Source organism: Canis lupus, chromosome 15, assembly GCF_048164855.1.
Source record: "Canis lupus baileyi chromosome 15, mCanLup2.hap1, whole genome shotgun sequence".
Taxonomy (NCBI): domain Eukaryota; kingdom Metazoa; phylum Chordata; class Mammalia; order Carnivora; family Canidae; genus Canis; species Canis lupus.
Window position 1 is genome coordinate 17,880,784 of NC_132852.1, and position 21,545 is coordinate 17,902,328.

General features: G+C 34.5%; 2 long non-coding RNA genes across 2 annotated transcripts in view; one reads left to right on the forward strand and one right to left on the reverse strand.

Moving 5' to 3' along the window:
• LOC140604694 (uncharacterized) lies at positions 1–19,592 on the reverse strand. The gene is made up of 4 exons (XR_012007507.1): positions 19,285–19,592; positions 18,911–19,028; positions 749–922; positions 1–134 (listed from the first exon to the last, which is right to left on the reverse strand). It is a non-coding gene; the product is annotated as an uncharacterized lncRNA (long non-coding RNA).
• LOC140604693 (uncharacterized) overlaps positions 19,512–21,545 on the forward strand; it is a 27,848-nt gene continuing 25,814 nt past the window's right edge. The window contains exon 1 of the long non-coding RNA XR_012007503.1: positions 19,512–19,562. This is a non-coding gene — a long non-coding RNA (uncharacterized lncRNA). The remainder of the gene's footprint in view (positions 19,563–21,545) is intronic.

Genomic DNA, 21,545 nt, shown 5'->3' on the forward strand with positions numbered 1-21,545 from the left:
GTTCTCACTTTGCATTTATTTGGACAGGCATTAGCTGTCTCTAATACAAAGGATCTTCAACTTTCTCCAACTAGTGTTATATTTTATTCCAACAGATGAATCTGTAGACCACCTATTTCCACTTAGCTCTGATTCTATTGAGAAAAGAAAAAATCTGAATTAGATGAAGAGTAGGGATACTTTCGATAAGGAATAAAATTACCTTTGATGAAATATAGATAAAGATGCTTGTTTTCATAATATCACAAAGTAAATATTCACAATAGAAATGTAAGGATAAACTGCTATAAAGTTAATAAATTAAGTGATCAGTTTCTAAAACCAAGAAGACTCTCATGAGTCCCTATGAATTCATGAATCATTGCCTTATGGAAGCTATTACTAGTAGTTTTGTTTCCTATTAATTTGTCATTGTTTATTCCTCTGCCTAATGCCAAAGGTTTTAGTCTAGCTTTTTAATCACAACTTTTTCAAAACATATTTTTAATGAAAATGCACAAAACCAGCAAGTTTTGTATTCCAATTGTATACCCCAATTTTAGATAATGAAAATCTAAGATATTAAGAAAGACTTGAAAAGGTTTGGAGAAAAAGTCCAAAAATAATTTCTTTAGTAACCAAAAGGGAGTAAGTAGTACCTCCAATCTCTATGATAAATGTCATTAAAGTGATTATTTTTATTTTCTACTTAAGAGAACTCCTTAATGTTAATTTTCTAATATTAATTTCCTCCATCATGTATACTTACTTTCACTAGACATTAGGTCACTCATCCTTTTAAGATAAATGGTATCTTTGGTAAGCTCTCTGATTCCCTCTGGTATTTGAGATTGTAACATTGATGAATGAAGAGTATGCAAGGGAAAATCCATATGTACTAAGATAATTGGAGAAGGAATGACCAATGTTGACTCAGAAATATCTGGTTATATAAGGGAAATATGAAAAACAAAGAAGGCAATTTAAATTAAAAAATAGACATATGGGATCCAGTTCAAATAACTGAAATTACATTATCTGGTGAGAAAATGGCTGAGTAGACAGAGCTATGATTTCAAATTATGGTGTTTTTTTTTTTTTAATGTTAGACAAAAGGGAATAAGAATTCTCTGTAGATAAATATTTTCAGGTAGAGAATGACTAGAAGTTGTCATTCTACGGGAGTGTATTATTTAGGAACCTTTTGTATGCAGTGATAAATGAAACTCAAATTATCATTGAATCACTGGCTCAGAAGACTTGGTCAAGTGGCACAATGATATTACCAAAGACAAACTTCTTCAATCTCTTCTTTCTCTGTCTTCAGTGGTATTATTTCAATTCAAAATTGGCTCTAACTTTAATCTAAACCTCTCCTTCTGGTCAAAAGATGGAGACCAGCTGCTAACAGGAGAGACATGCTTACTTAATTATACTCAGTAGGAAAAAAGATAGTTTCTTCCAGTATATTTCTTAGAAAAACAATCCAACTTCTTTCCAAGAAATCTGCACAAAATGTCATAATTTGCATTTGCCCAAATTGTGTTCTGATTCCAATGGAGGAAGGCAAGGCAGTCAGTTTCCACAAAGTACTTGTGCTTCATGGACAAGGGGATACAAACAATTGGGATATAGTGAACAAGATGAAAGATGAAAGGATCCTGAGAAATCCATTGTGGCAAATATTTGCCTGTGGGAGGTTTTTTTTACTTTTGCAAAAGACAATGGGATTTATCCTGGTTTTTGCCATTGTCACTGGGAGCTCACTTAGAACAGGGCAAATTCTGTGACTGAGGTCTTTCAGAGAAAGCTGTCTACCTGAACTTGAGAGGGAATGGTGAGCTTTATCTACTAATGATAAAGGAATCTGATATCTTTAAAGCTAAGTTCATGTTCCTCTCCCTCTCTGTTCCTTTCCCACTCAATCCTCACTTTCAGTACATACACACCTTCAAATAATAGAATCACAAACCAAAAGTATAGAAATAACTAATATGGTTCCTCTGAATCTACTCAATTGTTTTGATTATTCTTTTTCATATTTTCTTCCTTGTCTGCTATCTCTAGTGTCTGATCATGTCTTTGTTCTTCTGTATCTTCCACTAATTTGCAGTATTTTGAAAAATTGAGTATCTTAGGATTCTTTCAAAATAGCTTTTAAACATTTTGGGGTTGAGAAGATTAATGGATAAATACATGCATTAATGTGATATATATTTAATGAGAAAAGTGCTTTGAATTACATGAATTCTAAAAAAATCTTATTCATTTAGTAAACATTAACATGATTATTTGTTCTATGAGGGACATTTTTGTTTATAAAGCATAAGAACTCTGCTTTGTGTTAAAAAAAAACACAGACACATACATGCACACATATCATTTTTAAAAGGAATTTGCAAGACATACAAAAGATAGATTGGTAGATTATGGCAAAATGCCTTTGAGGTTTTTTTATTATACATGTTACTGTATTCTATACATGTTTCATTATATTTTTATGGCTAGATCATAAACTATGCTAAATAGAACCTTCATAGGCACCTTCATTGATTTTACCTTTCCATGGTTCAATGTCCAAACCCCTGACTCAATGTACTAGAGGATATTTTTTTAAATTTTCTGCTACTCAACATCTCAAGCCCTTTCTTTCTCAAGAGATTTCCTGATTACGAGGTTAAAAGCACTAGCTATCCTACCCTCTTAGCATCAAAGGAACCAGCGGAACACATAAACTAGAGTCTGCCAATTGCATGGTTCTATTCTAGACTTTTGAGTCTTAAGGGAGTGATTCAAAAATAATAAGATAGCTAATATTCACATACTTTTTATGTTTCAGACCATGTTTTAAAAGTTTTACTCATTTAATCTTTACAACTTTATGAAGTAGAGACTTATTTTCCACATTTTGCAGACTACAGAAATGGAAGCCCAAAGACAAAAGCCCAGTTGGTTTAGTATTAATGGCAGTCAACTTTTTTTTTTTTTACATTTTATTATTTATTCATGAGAGATACAGAGAAAGAGGCAGAGACACAGGCAGAGGGAGAAGCAGGCTCCATGCAGGGAGCCCGACGTGGGACTCCATCCCAGACCCAAGGATCACAACTTGAGCCAAAAGCTGATGCTCCCCCACTGAGTCACCCAGGTGCCCTTGGCAATCAACTTTGAAAGTCCACTGACAAGCTAGGCACTAAGATTTGAGCATCAGTTCATTCCTGCTGCCAGCCATGCTAAAGTAACGGTCTCTATGAACAATTCTAAAAGTGGATAGAATACACAATAAAATGGTTTCCACGCATTGGATAACAGGAGCAAAAGAAAGTGATCCCTGAGACAAGGGGATGTCCAGGAGATGAAACCTGGTTACCACCTCTTGCCCCAGCTTTCAGCCGGGAACAATTTTCTGACCAAAACACAAGTAGCTAGAGTCCATGCAAGGAGTGCATCTCATTGAACTGAGAAGTGCAGATCAGAGTCTAAGACTGCTGAAGCATCTGGTATCTGCAGGGCAAAGTACTGGAGAGACTTAATATTAACAAGATGCCCATTCTTTCATGTCTAGAAATTCAATGCAATGTCAATCAAAAATCAGCCAGGCTCTTATTAATTTATTTTTTAAATTGGTAAACTGATTTTAAATTTCAGATAAAATCAAAGAATCTAGTAAACCCAAATTTCCTATTAAAATGAAAAAAAGGAAGATGAAGAATAAGAACAATAAAATTAAGATTTAGCCTACCTGATTTCAGGACTCATTAGATGGCTACAGTAAGCAAGAGAATTTTGTGTTGGCATAACGATCACTGAAATACACCATGGAGTCCAACATGGGCCTATACACATGAGCAACTGATTTTTTTTAAATAAAGATATCAAAGTAATTTAGTAAGAACAAAAAATAAGCTATTTTCAGCAATAGTGGAAAAATGAAATATCCAAATAAGAAACAAAAATAAAAACAAAAATAAAACCCTGACACTATCTCATACCAATACAAACATCAATTCAAAATGGATCATAGACCTAAGTGTGAATCCTAAACAACAAAATTTTAAAAAGGAAATAGAAAAAAAAATGTCGTGACCTTGACATAGGCAACAGTTTCTTGTAGAGACTACACAAAAAACACTAAACATTTTTTTAATGATAAAATGGACTTCAAATTAACTCCACTCTTTAAAAATCACCATAAAGAGAATAAAAATTCTAGCCAGACTAGGAGAAATATCTACAATCATATATCTGACAAAGTGTTAGTGTCCAGAATACTAAGAAAACTCTTACAACCCAATCATGAAACCAACCAACCCAAATAGAAGATAACCAAGAGGCTTAAACAGACACACCAAAAAAGATGGACAAAGGCCAATGAACACGAGCACATGAAACATGTGAAAATATGTTCCATCTCAGTTATCAATGAAATACAAACTAAAACCCTAATAATATATTACTTAGCAGTCATTAGGATGGATAAAATTTAAAAAGAGTGATGGTATGAAATGCTGGTGAAAATGGAATTTGAAACATTGCCAGCAAAACTGTGAAATGATACAGTGGCCTTTGAGAACACTTTGTCAATTTCATGTAAAGCACACATTTACAATATGATGCAGAAATTCTACTTTTACATATTTGTTCAAGAGAAATGAAAACATATCTATACAAAGGCTTTTACAAGAATGTTGATAGCAGCATAGTTAATAATATTTCAACCCAAATCCCATCAACTGAAGAATGCATACGTTAATAGTGATATATTTATTTATTTTATTTTTTATATGAGATTAACTTTTATGTATTATTATTATTTACAAGGACTACAACTAAGCCCTAAAATGAAACAATTGACAATAATAAACACAACAATATGGACAAATCCCAAAACACTATGCCAAGTGAAAAAGAGCCACATGCAAAAGACGGCATAGTGTATTCCTTGCATTTAAATGACCTTCTAGAACAGGCAAAATTAATAAAAAATGATAAAAATAAATCAATTTTTGATTCAGATGTGAGAATGGAGGTTGACTATGAAGGGAACGTTCTGGGACATGAAAATGTTCTGTCTTGATCAAGATGGTAATTTCAGAGGTATACACAGTCATCAAAACTTATCTAAAATTGCATGCATTAGACGATAAAGTAGATTAAAAAAAAATTTCAGCACTAGCCCTGGAGTCCTGAGTCTACTGGCAAGCAAGAGCATCAAGTGTCCTAGACAGCCGTCTTAACCACAGTGTTCTCATGTGTTGACCTTTGCTGAGCTTGCTAATCCTTTGGTTTTTCTCTGGTTATAGAGCCTGAATTTCCAGACTGCACCTTGATTCTGTGAACTCTCCAATAGTCTGCCACTTTCTTATTTTCTGCTTAATGTAATCAGAGTCAGTATCTGTTGCCTGCCTACTAATAGAGCTACCTCCAGATATATGGGAATAGTGTGAGCAGGACCTAAATAACTCTTTGGAAATTTAAGGTCTGCTCTTTATAATCCTAGATCTTATAATAATATGTTATTTGATTTTTAGTCAGTCTATTTCTTCCTACCATGTGACTGAGTCTCCTTTTTATTCAAGTCTTCATGAACACTGCTGTATTGTTTGAGAATTTTGTTCCTTATAAAAGGCCCAACTCAGAAATCTCTGGGTGGCTCAGCGGTTGAGCGCCTGCCTTCAGCCCAGGGTGTGAACCTGGAGTCCTGGGGTCAAGTCCCACATCAGCATGGAGCCTGCTTGGAGCCTGCTTCTCCCTCTGCCTTTGTCTCTGTCTCTCTCTCTCTTTGTGTCTTCATGAATAAATAAATAAAATCTTTAAAAAAAAGAAAGGTCCAACTATATTTATAAGTGGTGTGTGAAAAAATAAGTTGGTAATGTAGAGCATTTTACATCCTGTTTTATCTTGTATAATTCTTTCAGGCTATTTATACTTACATATAAATATAAGTATCTAAAAAATTTAAAAATAAAAATAAATAAATAAATATAAGTATCTTACATATACTTACTTACATGTAAATTCCCAAACAACCTTACATGTAAATTCCCAAACAACTTTGTTTTGTTCAACATAAACATTATAGGAAGTCACATTTTAGACTTTGGAAATGTAATGAAAATACTGGTTTTCAAAGTAAAATTATGTCAGAAATATTGCATATTAGGTATCTCCCTAATTTCAAATTAAGCTAAAATCTAATTAAACAAGAGTTCTTTATTAATAGTTTTCTTTTTAATATCTTTGGGGATAAATTTCTGACCTACTAAGGATTTATTGTTTTTAAGCTCTCATTGAAAAATATATGACTTGTGTAATTTTGCACTAGTGGAATTTTAAGATTATGTTGCATCATGAGCTTATTATTTTTATATTTTATTTGATTTTATACATTACAAAATGAAAATATTCATTCAACTTAAAGAGTTCACAAATGTTGAAAATTGTATTGATTTTACTTTCTTTTTTAGTTGTCTAGATAAATTTTGTAATGAAACCAAACAAATTACATATTTAAAATGAAAGCATTTCTGTAATTCTTGACTGCTATATACTTATAGTCATCATGTGGCTCCTAAAAATTTGACAATCTGTCAAAAATAAATAAAACTAGTCATTAGAACATTTCCTTTCCTTTAAAACTTAGATTACAACAATTTTAATACCATGAAAGTAAGTCATTCAGTCCCAGATAACATTATACATATGTAATTTCAAATAATCATCCATAGTATTGTGGTTTAGTTCAATAAGAGTAGTAAGTTGTATACAATAATAGCTGGATTCACAAGTATAGTTTTAAGTGATTATAGAGATTGTAAGGCATCATGGAAATGATTAAACAGAAAATGGATAAGAATGTAAAAAGATGCTCCATATCTCTAACTATTAGGAAATGCAAATCAAAAACACAAGGAGATACCACCTCACACAATGGGATGATTACTATAAAAAAACAAACAAACAAAAACCCAGAAAACAAATGTTTGTGAAAATGTGAAGAAATTGGAACCTTGGGGCATTGTTAGTTGGAATGTAAAATGGTGTAGCTGCTGTGGAAAACAATATTGCAGTTCCTCAAAACATTAAAATTAGAATTACCATATGACCCAGCAATTCCATTTTTGAGGACACACCCAAAAGAACTGAAGCAGACTATTGAAGAAATATATTATACTCCTGTTCATAGCAGCATTATTCACAATAGCGAAAACCTGTTAGCAACCCAAGGGTCTATGAACAGGTGAATGGATAAAAAAAAAATGTGGTTTACACCTATAATGGAAAATTATTCAACCTTAAAAAGATAGAAAACTCTGACACATGCTGCAATATGGATAAATTTTGAGGACATTATGTTAAGTAAAATAAACCAGTCACGAAAAGACAAATACTGTATGATTCCACTTATATTAGGTACCTAGAATAATCAAATTCAAATAAACGGAAACTATACGGGTTGTTGCCAGGGGCTAAGACGAGCTGAGGGGTGGACAGTTCTTGCCTTATGGGTATAATATTTGATTTTTGCAAGATGAAAAGAGTTCTGGAGAATGATTGTGCTACCATGTGAATGTATTTAATACAAATTAACTGAATACTTAAATAAGGTTACAAGGATAAATTTTATGCATATTTTCTCACATTTTGTAAAAGAAATCTTGAATTCTGATGCACATTTGTTTCCAAGGATTTTACAAAAGGGATTGTGGTCCTGTCTTCTTGAGCTATCAATTCTAAGCTAAGTAAGAAGGGAAGTGAGAATGTGAGAAGAACAATGAACCATAAAAAGGGGACATGGATTTGAGGTCCTGGTGAGGTGGGCTTGAAGCCTTAATGGAGTAACTTGGAAAGATGCCAGGTGGTCATCAGAGACTTTGAAGCTTGATGTTTTAATTTGGAAACGTTATGGTCTAGATTAGGATCATGGGAGTGGAGAGGAGGATGCAATTATTGGGGAAAAAAATCTAAATAATGGAACTGAGAAGCTAAGATTAATGGATACTGAAATCTCCAAGAATGATAACAGGGGTTGGAGAAAAAGACCAGGAGTTACTTCTCTGTCCTCATCTCCTACTACCCTCCCAGTGAGAATATGGCAATAAGAAAGGAGAAGGATAACAACCACCCCCAACAGGGACCAATATAATTGGGTTGTGGAAAAAATGCCTGAAAGGACTTCAGGGGAAGAAGTTCTCAGGAGAGAAGGAGATTTCAGTAAAATTAAAGGTAAAGGTGATACTTGGAGAAGTATGACCCCAAGAGAGGTGATTAGAAAGAAAATAAGATTCCAGGGAATGGAGAATCTATCTGTTTCACAACCAAGTCTTGAATAGATGGCTGTAGCATATTTAGTTAAATCTGTAAACCTTTACTTTATCTTCCTCATGCAAAGCATTCCATTAAACAATATGAAAAATATATTTCTTTTCTTTTTAGAAGCTCACAAGTTTAAGAAAATTAAAATTCTCAAAGAGAATTTTCACAAAGCAAACCAACCAAACAAACCAACACAAATTAGAACTTTTTGGAAATTCCAAATTCCAATGTATTTGGTACATAGTAGGCATTGTGTTGAATGAATGAGGGTATTGAGAATTTATCTTACACAGATCTTTTAAATAAAAAAAAAAGAGAGAAGCTGAAGGTTTTGGAATTGGGACAGATGCTAGAGATATAGAAGAACATGGGAAATACATACCATAAGAGTGTCAGGTTCATATATGAAATGAGAAGCATAAAATGCATTTTTGTTGAGTTGTATATCCATCCATGCTTTTTCATACCAAAAGTCATTTGGTTACATATGTTTACTAACACAGTAAGTATTTAAGGCCTCAACTGAAATTCTAATCATTTTAAATGTGAAGAAATAAAAACAAATACAATGAATGGTTTATTCAACTTACTCTTTTTAACTTCATTTTAGATGATATACATATTGCCTTAAAAATATTGTTCCTTTCCAATGTTTGTTTTATTAAATACAATTTTTGATAGTATGACTTGGAATCTATAATATTTTTTTCATAAAAATTAATCATTTCTAACAGATTCTCACTATCTGCCATGTGAAGTAAAGTAATTTCAGCTGCCTTAATCAGGTCAGTCATTAGACCTTTATGGATGTTAGTTTTATCCAATATTTATTATTAACACAATATTAATATAATTATTCACATATTTTATTTGTAATCTGATTAACCATTTTGTTCTTTCAATATAATATTTGATGAGTAAGATTAAGTCAATGACTAAAATAGTTTTAGAAGAAACCAGCAAATATTGCTGAAGTAGCCTGAGAATAAGGGTTATGCAGACTGAGAATAAGGGTTATAAAATTGTTATTAAATGCCTTCTTAGGATCAAAATCATGACTGATGTTAAAAACTTGCATGCTGGTAGAAATTGTTAGATTAATTTCAAAAGACTAAGTAAACCCCGTATACTTGAAATCATTATTGACCTTTTGTCTGTCATTGCCAACATTCCTAAATTGGCATGGTTTTCTTCTGAGCAATGAATGCTTAAATGCACATTGGCTTGCATGAACAAGTGAAATCCTTGCCAAGCTGGAACTTAGGGAAGTATTTCTAAATATTTTATAAATGGAGGAAATAAAAGGTGGTCCATAGAGTCCTAATGGGCTCAGTCCAACCTCTCCCCCTATGAAAATAGCCAGGGAAGTGTAGGCAGGGAACTCCACAGGTTTTAGAATGTGCACAGTAAGTCTAGAGTGGTCTTTCTTTTTGTGTTAAGAAGTGACATTTTGTATTAAGGGTTGAGGTTACAGAGTCTCTTGGTAGATTTAAAGCATCCCATCTAGAATAACCAGTATCCTTATTCTGTTATTATGTAAAGTTGATCAGTAGAGCCCAAATATTTCATTGCATCTGAACATGTTGGTCTATAAACTATCTATCTAGAAGGTTAGTCTGTCTAAATGGTCATTATATTTTAGGCAATTAGGATGTTTATTATAGTTTTGTATTTTCTATGTACCTTCTTCTTTCTGGAATACATCCAAATGAAGACCACTGTCTAGGTGAAGTGTGAGAGTGAGGAATTTCTTTATTTCCACTGTCTCAGAAATGCCCTCTGACTTGTGGGTGCTTTAAAGGAGCTTTCACTTTGTTATCTCTCCATGTCCCATATAGCCTCTACTCCAGCTCCAAAATCCTATCTATGATGTGCCATTGGCCAGGAAGAAGGTAGAAGGCACTGTAGGAGACATCACATATCCAGGCTGCAAGGACACCACACATTTGTGGTAAAATAGGATTATGAAAGAGAAACACCACCATAAACAATGAGGATAACTGATCCTGGGGGCAACAAAAATGATACTGCAAAAAATAAGGAAAGAACTTCAAACAATTCTAATTTCTTAGGGGGTTCGAGAACATGTATAGACATAAAATAAGAAGAGGTTGCTATGAGAAAAGAACATAAGAAAATAAGACATAGATATTAGAAATTAAAGCTCAGATTGTCAGGTAATTATGCACTGAGCTAAAGATCATGAGTCAGATGGAAAAAAAAAAAAAGTACGGGAAATTTTCCAGAATATAAAATAAAAAGGCAAAGATAGAGCATGAGGGAAAAAGCCAAAGAAATTAAGGCTAGATGAAAATAGTCCAGTAAACATCGAATGGGAATTTTTGAAGGAAAGGAGTGGGACTATTGAAAAGTATCTCTTGTACAATAGTTAAAACAAAAATCCTTTAATTATTGGAATAACTTGCATTTTAAGCCAATCTTGGAAGCAATTACCAAACTGAGGATATGGAGGAAAAAAAAATACAAGGCCATGTATTTATTTTCAAATATTAAGACTGGCTTAAAAAAAAAAAGATCTAATACTTGCAGATCTGAAAGCAAATGTTACCAGTTTTGCCTATATGAAAGCACAGCTAATAGAAGATGAGAAAAAAAATTGGGGAAGGGGGTATGCAGCAAGAGATAGGGGCCTTAATACATTGGGGCATCAAGAGAGGTTTAAAACTTGTTGGGGGAGAAAATGAAACATTTATGTAAATTATTTAAAAGTCTAGTGATATCAGTGGAAGAACTAAAATATTAGCTTTCCTTAGTCTACAAGAAGAGGGAAAGCAGAAGTCATATTAAATAAGCTGAATCCTTCCTCCTCCATGGAAGGGAGTTAAGAGGTAATATCTAAAACTAGAAATTGTAAAGAAGCATATTATTTATAATTATAGTACTAACCATCAGCAGAATTTTTAAAAAGAAATGGTTCAAAGCTTTATCTAGAGAGCTAGATTGAGTTTGGAAAGAAATCAAAGTGAATCTTCTGGCTTTCATTTGATATCCTTCCCTATTTTTAAAAAAAAATAAGTTTCATGCATTACTTTATGATACATATGTATATATAAATACACAAAAATAAAATGCCTAATTAAAAAGTTACACATTTATAAAACTTAATTTGAATTTGTTTATAATTGTATCTGTATGTATTTGAATTATATCACATGCAGATATATATAAAATATTTACTGTTTGAGCTTAAAGAACATGCACATTTTTGCATTTGCAAGAATGCTTATGAGTTGAAACCTGTCTCTATCTCAGTGGTTGACAAAGTTTTTCCTTAAAAGACCAGGTTGTAAAATATTTTAGGCTTTGTGGGTCAATATGAAAAAATTCAAGGACACCAAGTAGGTACATATATAATAAGGGAGAAAACAAATTTCCACAAATTTTTATTGTTGAAATTCAGAATATAATAAAAATTGAGTACACATTTTTATAATATAAATCCACTCATGGAAAAAAAAGAAAACCTACTATGAGAAGAATGGAATTTTTTTTTTTTTTTGAAGAGCTGGTAATATTTTGCCCAGTTGAGGTTCAAAGTTAGTACTCCCTATCATCAGATCAATTGCAAACTTTCATACATGAAGGCAGGTTTGTTTTTGGGGCAATTAAATACAAAACAAACCAAAACAAAATCCAGAACAGGCAGTGGACAGGCTCAGGAGTGCACATTGTAGTTTTTCTATTTGGCTCTTTCATTTAGCTACAATCCAAACCTGGATTTCTCAACTATCTACGGTAAAGAATCAGGGTTTTTTTTTGTTTGTTTGTTTGTTTGTTTTTTTCCAGTTTGTTGCAGAATCAATATTTCGTTAAATAGAATAAAAACTGGATCACTAGAAAACTGAAATTTAAAAAACACGCAAAACACAACCCCTAATTTCTGTATTATTATAATCAATAAACATAAAATTATCCTGTTAAATCAAGGAAATTTTCTCAAGACTACTTTTAGTTTTTATGTTTATCTAGTGGTAAAACATACTAAAGAGTTTTGGGGGCTGGTACTAAGTAGTTTAGGCGTTATTCTGGATTTTTTTTTAATATGTTCCAAATGGATTGTAATATAATTACTAACAGACATGGCACTTAGCAAACATGTGGAATGTGCTCTTCTTTGCCACCAATGCTTTCTCGCTCCTCCAATTGGACCACACATGTGTTTGTTTCCTTCAGGCCTAATTGGCAAGACTTTTACAGATTTTCTAGAGGGAGTGAGAAAAAAAGTAGATAAATCAACCAATGGTTCTGTTCTGGCCTCTTTGGTGCTTCCTTTGTGAGTTTTTCATATGGTGGACACCCTTAGAAAAAGCAGTAAGAACCATATTGAGTCCATCAATTCTTTTCATGGAGCCCAACCACCATTTCCTGAATTCATTACTCATTATTTTGTAGTAATTGTCTTGTAGTATTTTGTTGCTGTAAATGGCATTTTTTACTGATGACATATACCTACTAAGGGTCCTCAGGTTCATTTTTATCATAATGCTCCATTTCGATTTAACCAACTCAGAGTCCAATCAAATAGAAATATTATGCTTCAACCCTCTATTTTTTTCAACACTCTATCTAAATGATTCGCTTAATGTATTCAGAAATTTCCACAAATGCTGCAGGTACTAACAGAAAATTATTTAAGTTCATATTCTCTAGCCACGCTCCTCTGGCTATGCAAGTTTAAAATGTGAGAGCTAAAATTTTCATTCATTTTGCTGTGATCTTATCCCCAAATGTATTATGTTCATTTCTTTGAGAAGCATCTATTACATTTTTTAAACACAGTTTCCATCATTTTCTTTCTTTGTAAGAATAAAACAGTTTAAAGATACACCAGACCTTTAATTACCTTAAGAAAGGAAGAAAAACCATGTTTCTTTTCTCTTTCTCTGCCAGCTACAAGAGGAGCACATTCATAAGCTGGAAATTAAAGACTTTCAACTGTTTAAGACCATTTTTTTAATGAGATGTGCATTCTGTTTCTTTCTTTCTTTCTTTCTTTCTTTCTTTCTTTCTTTCTTTCTTTCTTTTATTTATTTATTCATGAGAGACACAGAGAGGGAGAGAGGCAGAGACACAGGCAGAGGGAGAAGCAGGCTCCATGCAGGGAGCCTGATACCGGGACTCGACCCAGGGACTCCAGGATCACACCCTGGGCCGAAGGCAGGCACCAAACCGCTGAGCCACCCAGGGATCCCCTGCATTCTGTTTCTGACTTAAATCTTACCTCTCCTCACCTCAGGCTTTTGGAAGCAACAGGAAAAGCATTCTGTCTGCATCTCTTCCAAGTTCTCACCTGATAAGTCCTTGTGGAGTGTTTTTCATTTTAGGGATTCTTGGTCTTTGTTATTGTTTTCCTCATTAAATATAACTCGCATGGCATATGTGTTTTGTCCACCATATGGAAGATGAAATAACTAACGCCTATTCATGGCAACTGTTTACCTAAATATCTGGAATGTTTTATCCAAATTACTCTGTAAACTTCTACTTTTGAAATAAATTATAGGTTAATTATAAAATAGTATACTGGGTCCTAACTTAAAAGATCCTAATTTCTTTCATATACATGGTTACTAATGACCTGACACAAAAAGAACCACTTCCTTATACTATTTACCCTGGTAGCATTAGATCTAGCCTATGTAAAATCATCGTCTTGGGATACAGAGTTGGAGCTCAATTGTATTTGAGTGTTCTCATGTCACTGTTGGGAAAAAAAAAATCTTTTTAAGATCGAAGAAAAGTCAACCCCATGGTAAACAGTCATGGTTTGAATGCATATCGTAGAAATACGAATTCTGACCTTAAAAGACCAGTGAAGGAAAGAGTTTGTGTACTGGATTCTACGACAAACAAGTTCATATATATTTTTAATGTGTATGAATAAGTGTTTCCTTTGTGTGAGATGCTGAATATAATCATATTAGCCCAATGAATGAACATCAAGTTGTGTCAAAAATACAGCCTCCTGCCCTGGTTAACTGTCTCATAAGGCTGTTTTCAATCTTCCTCTCAGGGAGAAATGTATCTGATGTCAGCAAAGTTGATGTTTCTACAACTAATGTAATTTTAAACTATGTAACCTAACATAGAACAACCTTGATGTTTTAAGACATTTTTCTTACAGAACATCAGGACTTGCAAATGCATTTCTAAACCTACTTTGTAATACCTTGAGTCCTTATCAACCCTGACACTAAGTTATCCCAGGTACCAAATTATGAATAAAGAAATAAAAATAATATCATATTCCCTGCAATAAAAGGATGCTATATAGTTTATGCTTCATAGCATTTTCCAAAATAGAAAATTCTGGTCTCACAGCCTTCATTTTAAGCATCTTCCAAATATGTGCCATTTCTACAATCAGAGAGATGGTGACAGGCCAACAATCTGAGGCTGCTAATAGAGATGTTCGGGGACAAATCCAACAGTCCAGTTTGGGTCAGGGACCTTGTTGGTTCCAGTGCATTCCATGGTGAAAGGAGAAAATTGAGTAATCAGAGTCTCATGCATTGGTCATTGGCACTGAAAGCTTGTACACACTCTACAATGATAATGTGATAATATCACCTAAAATGTTTATTTTTAAAATATTTAATAATAATAATAACTAATATAAATTGATTGCTTACTATGTACTAGTCACTATTTTAAACAGATTTACATATGTCGGTTCATTTGATTTTCATAGCAATTTTATAATACAAGTTTATTGTTATTCCATAGTAAGATGGGTAATGCAAGCACAAAGAAATTAGTAGCTTGCTCACAATCATAGGATGTAACCAGGATTCTAATCCTGGCAGTTTAGAGCCAAGGCTCTTAACCACCAGGTGTTATGACAAAGAAACATGCCATGAAAAATTAGTCTTTGTCTAATGCTATAGAAGTTAATCCTCACACCATCAAATCTACTATCATTTAAATTCTAGGTAATTTGGGCTCAAATCATAGTTCTGCTACTTATGAGCTCAGTCACCATTCCCAAATTTCTTCACCTTGTTGGGCCTTGTAGTATTTTAATCTGTAAAATGGTACATCTATTTTGCAAGATTATTATGAGATTGTCAGTATATGTTAGTTACAAAGAAAACCCACCAACATAGTTTCCCAGCCCACAGAAGATACTCTACAAAGCATATCCATATTATAAGCATGACAGTGAGACCAATAAACACATGCTAATATACACTAAATTAAATATCCACCAAGTGGTTAAGCAGGTACAGTCTGACCACAAACAAACGATGTAAATGCAAAGTAATAAATATCTCAACGAAATATTCCAAACAACTTGTTAGGTCATTTTAAAAAACTGCCCATTAGGTGAAGGGCTTTGCTATTGTAGAGCACATGGGATTAAGTGAACAGCAACTGATGTGCTAAGAGAGGCCTGGGTTCCAACTTCATATCCTGAATATGACAATAGGGGGAGTCCAAGAAAGATGTTCAATATGTGCTTGGTGCTGACATTTACGCTGAACTGCAGTGACCATTCTTCTACATTGAAGAGTTTGGCTGAAAATATCAATATACAAGTAGCACATGTGTGCAGAAACTCAAAATGATGCTTATATGATGCAAATAACCTGTGTAAGATGGAGACTTTGATGCTAGAATCACAAAAGCTCCAAATTTTGCCACTTCACCAGAAGGCAGTGGTACCTAACCTGCCAGTCCCCAACAACCTTCAAGACGTCCCTCATTCGACACTGCACCAGGTACTCTTTTTCAAAAGAATCGCAAGCTGCTATTCTGAATAATAGACTGTAAAGTAACTTATAGCTTATAGCTTATGTGTGTGTGTGCATGTTGTGTACATAAGTTTTTATTTCTCTGGGATAAATGCCCAAGGATGTATTTGCTAGATCAAACAGTAACTGTATTTTGTAATGATTTAATTTTTAATAGACTTTTTTTTTTTTTGGAGCAGTTTTTGGTTCACAACAAGTATGGAGAGTTCCCATTTCCCCTCTACTCCCACACATGCACAGTTTTCTTCACTATCAATATCCTGAACCAGAGTTCCAAACAATGAATGTACACTGACATAGCATTACCCCCTAAAGTCTATAATTTACATTAGGGTTCACTCTTGCTTTGGTACAGTCTTTGAGCTTTGATCGATGTATAATGATATGTACCCACCATTTGTAGTATCATACAGAGTAGTTTTACTGCCCTAAAAATCCTCCGTGCTCTGTCTATGCATCTCTGCCTCCCCCTGAACACCTGACAACCACTGACCTTTTCACTGATTCCATAGATTTGCCTTTTCTAGCATGTCATATAGCTGGAATCATACAGTAGTATGTAGCCTTTACAGATTGCCTTCTTTAATTTAGGACTATGTGCCAAGGTTTCATAGCTTGACAGTCTCTTTCTTTTTATTGCTGAATAATACCCCATTGTCTGCCTTCACCACAGTTTATGTATCCATTCACCTAAAGCAGTCAAGATGCCTTCAAAGTTTTGGCAATTATGAATAAAGCTACTATAGCCATTAGTGTGCAGGTCTTTGTGTGGATATGTTTTAAGTTTGTTCGGGTAAGTATCAAGGAGGGTGACAACTGGGTCATATGGTAAGAGTCTGTTTAATTTTGTAAGAAATTGTTTAATTTTGTAAGTACTTCCAGAGTGGCTATACCATTTTGCATTCCCACCAGCAATGAGAAAGTTCTGGTTGTTCTATATCCCTACTGGCATTTGGCGTCATCAGTGTTCTGGATTTTAACTTTCTTATAGCTGAATAGGTTTATCTTGCTTTATCTTAGTAGCTCTTAATATTATATATTTTCTGAATCATAGAACCAAAGCATAATAACTTAATCATGTGGGAAAACTCAAGATTTTGACATGAAAGAAGGGTCCTGATATTCACAAAGGTTGAGTTGAGAACCACTTAAAAGAGGATCCTGATGGGAAAATTGGATATTTTGAAGTACATGTGTAAAAACGTGCCATTTTACCTTCTGGCTATACCCTGTTCCTTTGCCTGAAATTCAAGTGCAGCCCAACAGGCTGCTGTCTTCTCCCTGGTTCACATTCCTCACCAGCACACAATGGAAAATCAACACCATCTTTCCTGAGAGTAAGTTTCTAAAACTGCTCCACAGGACACTAATGCACTATGAGATGTCATTAAGGGTTCCATGGGGGGAAAAAATAATCATGTGTTTGGCCAAGTAGATTATTATAGTTCTCACTTCCTCATCCATGGAAAAATACAGAATCCAACAGGCCATTAAAGGTTTGAAAAGTTTTAGAATCAAACAAATAATAAACTAGCATTCTAAACTTTTTATATGAAATATGTATTAACATGGCAGAGGTCCCATAGGTAACCGGGTAGGCAAGGAGAAATATTCATCTGACACAGTTTTCTAGAAAACATGTCATGACAAAAGGAAATTGTGTATCCCTGAATTGTGAATTGTGTATCTACTGAAACAGGGCAATTTCTGAAACAGGGCAGTTTCTACTTTACAGACTTAAAAAGGTGAGAGACAACAGTGGAGAGGTGGGTAAAGAAGTCAATGAATGCATGTCACATGCCTTTCCCTGGTATCTTCAAATATTCAGTAAAAGTCTTTAAAATCAGGAAAATGTCGAAGATAGTGGGTTTCCTAGAAAAACAGCAAAGGACAGACCAACACACAAGTGGCCATGGAGACAACCTGTATGGACAAGGCACAGAAGAATCTGTGCTGGGAGCCTCTGATTCACAGGCTGCCAAATTCATTTAGTTGTCCAAGGGGCAGCAAGAAGGGTTGTGCTGACATGCAGTAAACTCAAGGAGCTCCACTCCAGATGTCTTAAAGTACTTTGGAATGTAATGTGATAAAATGTAAACAAAATAACCCAGCTCTTTTTTTTTTTTTTATGGCTTAAAATAACCATGCATTCAATTCATCAGCCGTCTTAATTTATACCTGGCCAAGCTACATGGAATCCTAGATCTTGAACCATATTTTTCTCCACACAAAGACTGAGAAATGATTTTCTTGTAGTTAGAATGAAGTTTTTATCTTTGTCTCAATATCCTCTCCCTTTTATATCCCTTTATAAAAAGCTATTTAAAGAAAAAGAGACATCTTAATACAGCAAAGTTCTATAAAAATTGGCTTTCTTGATATTAAGTAGTAAGCTTTGTGTGCTTATAATAGATGATGATCAGCATGATGTTAGCTGGTGTTCACACAGCCTGCAATTGAATGGTTTGGTATTAAATAAAACTGATAAATAAGCTACCAAACTATTTTTCTTTTCATAAGGAAGGGTCCACAAGATATATGCTGCAGAACTGACATAGGTATTCTCTCAACACACTAATTCTTAAGCCCACCCTAGATCTATTAAACCTAAGCACTAGGGAGAGAAGCAAGAAATTTGAATGTTAACACCACTTGTGCTCCTTTGTTGGCTATAATTTGGTCCAAGAACCACTGGCTTAGATCCTCCTGTACTGCAAATGTAGGCATGGGAAGTTACTCAGAATGCAATGAGAATACGTGAAAATGAAGAAAAACTAGTTAGAATTACGGAATTTCGGGGTTGCCAGGGTCTGAAAAGATCATCTAGTTCAATCCCATACCTTTATATAAGAGGAAAAAATGTGTCATTTCATAAGGGTCACAAAGTTCAGTCTGTTGAGCATCCTTTTCCTTCTAAAATGACATTTAGCTGAGGCATTTCGAGGAAATGAAGACAATCTGAAAGTAGGAAGCACAAAGAAACATCTCTGAAGAAAGTCAACTGACCCATTTCAGAGAAAAGTCCTACTCTTTCCAGTTGCACTCAGATTGGACTTCTGACCTTGTAAAAAGATTTTTAACCCATGAATTAGCCAGCAAGTCTTGTTTTACATATTGGCACTGCTTTAGAAAACACAAGGTCATGTGGACAGTAAACTGAATGGTGAATATGTACTCTTTTTGACCAGCAAATTACAGAATAAGTAATCACTACTTAATTTCAAGGTTCCTCTTCTTTCACTCATTGAGAACTCAGACTTCAAGCTAGTCGGTGAATGCCAGGTTTCTGTTCATTACAAACAATTTATCTTAATTAGCTTGAAAAACTGTTCTAACAAGAAATAAATCACTGAGCACAAAAAGCAAGTTTGCGAAATGTTTAATGTTCCTTTAAAATCCCTTTCAAAACAAATGGCAGTTGAGAATGCGGAAGGTTGGAAAGAGAACTCTTGTTGCTGGACTGATATCAAGCCTTCCTCCGGTTGCGTGCAGGTGTAGTAGTATTTACTTAAAAATTTATTGTAACAGATCACATCATTATAATCAAGATGGTAATCAATATTTATTAAGGCCACAACAAACATTCTGTGATTAAAGGCCATTTGTTTCATCACAATGCGATCATTTATTTATTACTGGGTAAATTATTACAAATTGCTCACTTTGGGGCAAGAAGAACATGGATATACGAACTTGGAGATTAAGGCTGAATCTCCTTTACTGGGTGAAATTCTAGCAACTTAAGGAGAAGGTTGAGTGAGGCACAGGCACAAACCGAAGGCAGTGCTTTTACTCATCACACAGTCCAATGTTGTGATCTGATGGTGCCAGTTCTGGACATTATATCACCCAAATCTACCCAGTTCCTAATTTTTCTAAATTATGTGCCTTTGGGCTCTTGCATAAACTGTTCCAAACAACATAGAAACTGAGCTGTTCCCTTTCTGTAATCCCATAAGGCACTCCTGGCTACTGTGCTGATGTGATAGGAGGAGAGTGGGAGATGTGATAGTGGCTTCCTCTCTGCATTTGTTTTTGTTTTTGTTTAAACCCAAACAAGAGTGTCAAATCCATTCTAACTGCGAGAGTGGGAGAGTCACACAGAGATTGGATGCAGGGACATTTCACAGAGAAAGGAGTTCTTCCCTTGAATAGATACTCCCTTTTTAGCCATCTAATTCGAATAAACACTGTCACACTTCGCAGCCACCAGCTGGATCCTCCCACTCCCCATTCAAATTCCAAACAGTCAGTGCAAACAAATATTTTTTCGAGACACATTCAACTGCTCTAGTGTAAAACTGCTTTGGGCTCATCTCCAGGCCAAACACAGTGGCTCAGGGAAATCTCTTTGCTGTCAGACAAAGGCTGTTACTGTAATTCTCATTCAGAGTTGCTCTCAGAGGATTGTCTCAGCTGATCAGACAGGGTGAGTCAGATAATCTCAAGGAAAAGAGAAAGGAAATACCACCCACTGACTCCTAGAAAGTCTCATATGAAAGGTTGCTCTCTCTGGCCCTTGAATCAGGGTGGGGGCCACAGCAGATCTTTGTCTTTACATTTACTGGGCAGGAAATATTACTCCTGTTTCCTCAGTCCAGACTGCATGTCCTCCCAGATTTTCCTTTTTAGAAGACAAGGTGTCCAGGAGTACCAAATATGGCCAGCAGTTGCTCCTGTCCCCCCCAAAACCTGAGTGATCCCTGAGATTAAGCAGGACTCTGATGGCAGTTTGGAGTTGAGTCAGGTGGAAAAGTAGTAAAACCTGTCGCGAGGAAACATGCCAAAGCCTTTTGCTTGTTCTGACTTTCGATCCCTCGCATCTGAGCTCATGTTGCCAACTGTCCAGACTCGTAAGTGAAAAATTCAGACATGAAAATTCTTTTCATACAAAATCAAAATCTAGAAGGAGCATACCTTTCCTTTCTTTTCAGACACTTAATCTGTAAAGTCTCAAGTATATCTCCCAATCCCCAGTTCCCATTTTTTGAGGTAGACAGTGTATTGGTTAAGAGGTTATGCTCTGAAGGGAAATGGTCAGGATTAGGATTTCACTCAATGCTACACTTAATACTCTTACTTTACCTCACTTAACACGATTAATTCTATAAGCTAGAATTTCCCACTCAATGAAATGAAGACTAGTGTCTATACTATGAAATAGTAATCAAAATAAATAATATGATATATAGAAGCCTCTGATACAGCCCAGGATTAGCAGTCAATAGATTTTACTTACACTAAAAAAAAAAAAAAGAAAAAAAAAAAGGGAAGATTTATTTTTTAACTAAAAGCTTAATGAGTAATTTCGTTGTCATTTTTTTCTTATCCTGGATATAACATAAGCACGTACAGAAACAAAAATAAAACAAAGTATGCTTAACATAGGAGCCTGATTTTATTAAAAATTTTTTCAGCAGAATATTTTTCCTCCATGCATTTTAAAAAATAAATGAATACATACATCAAAATGCA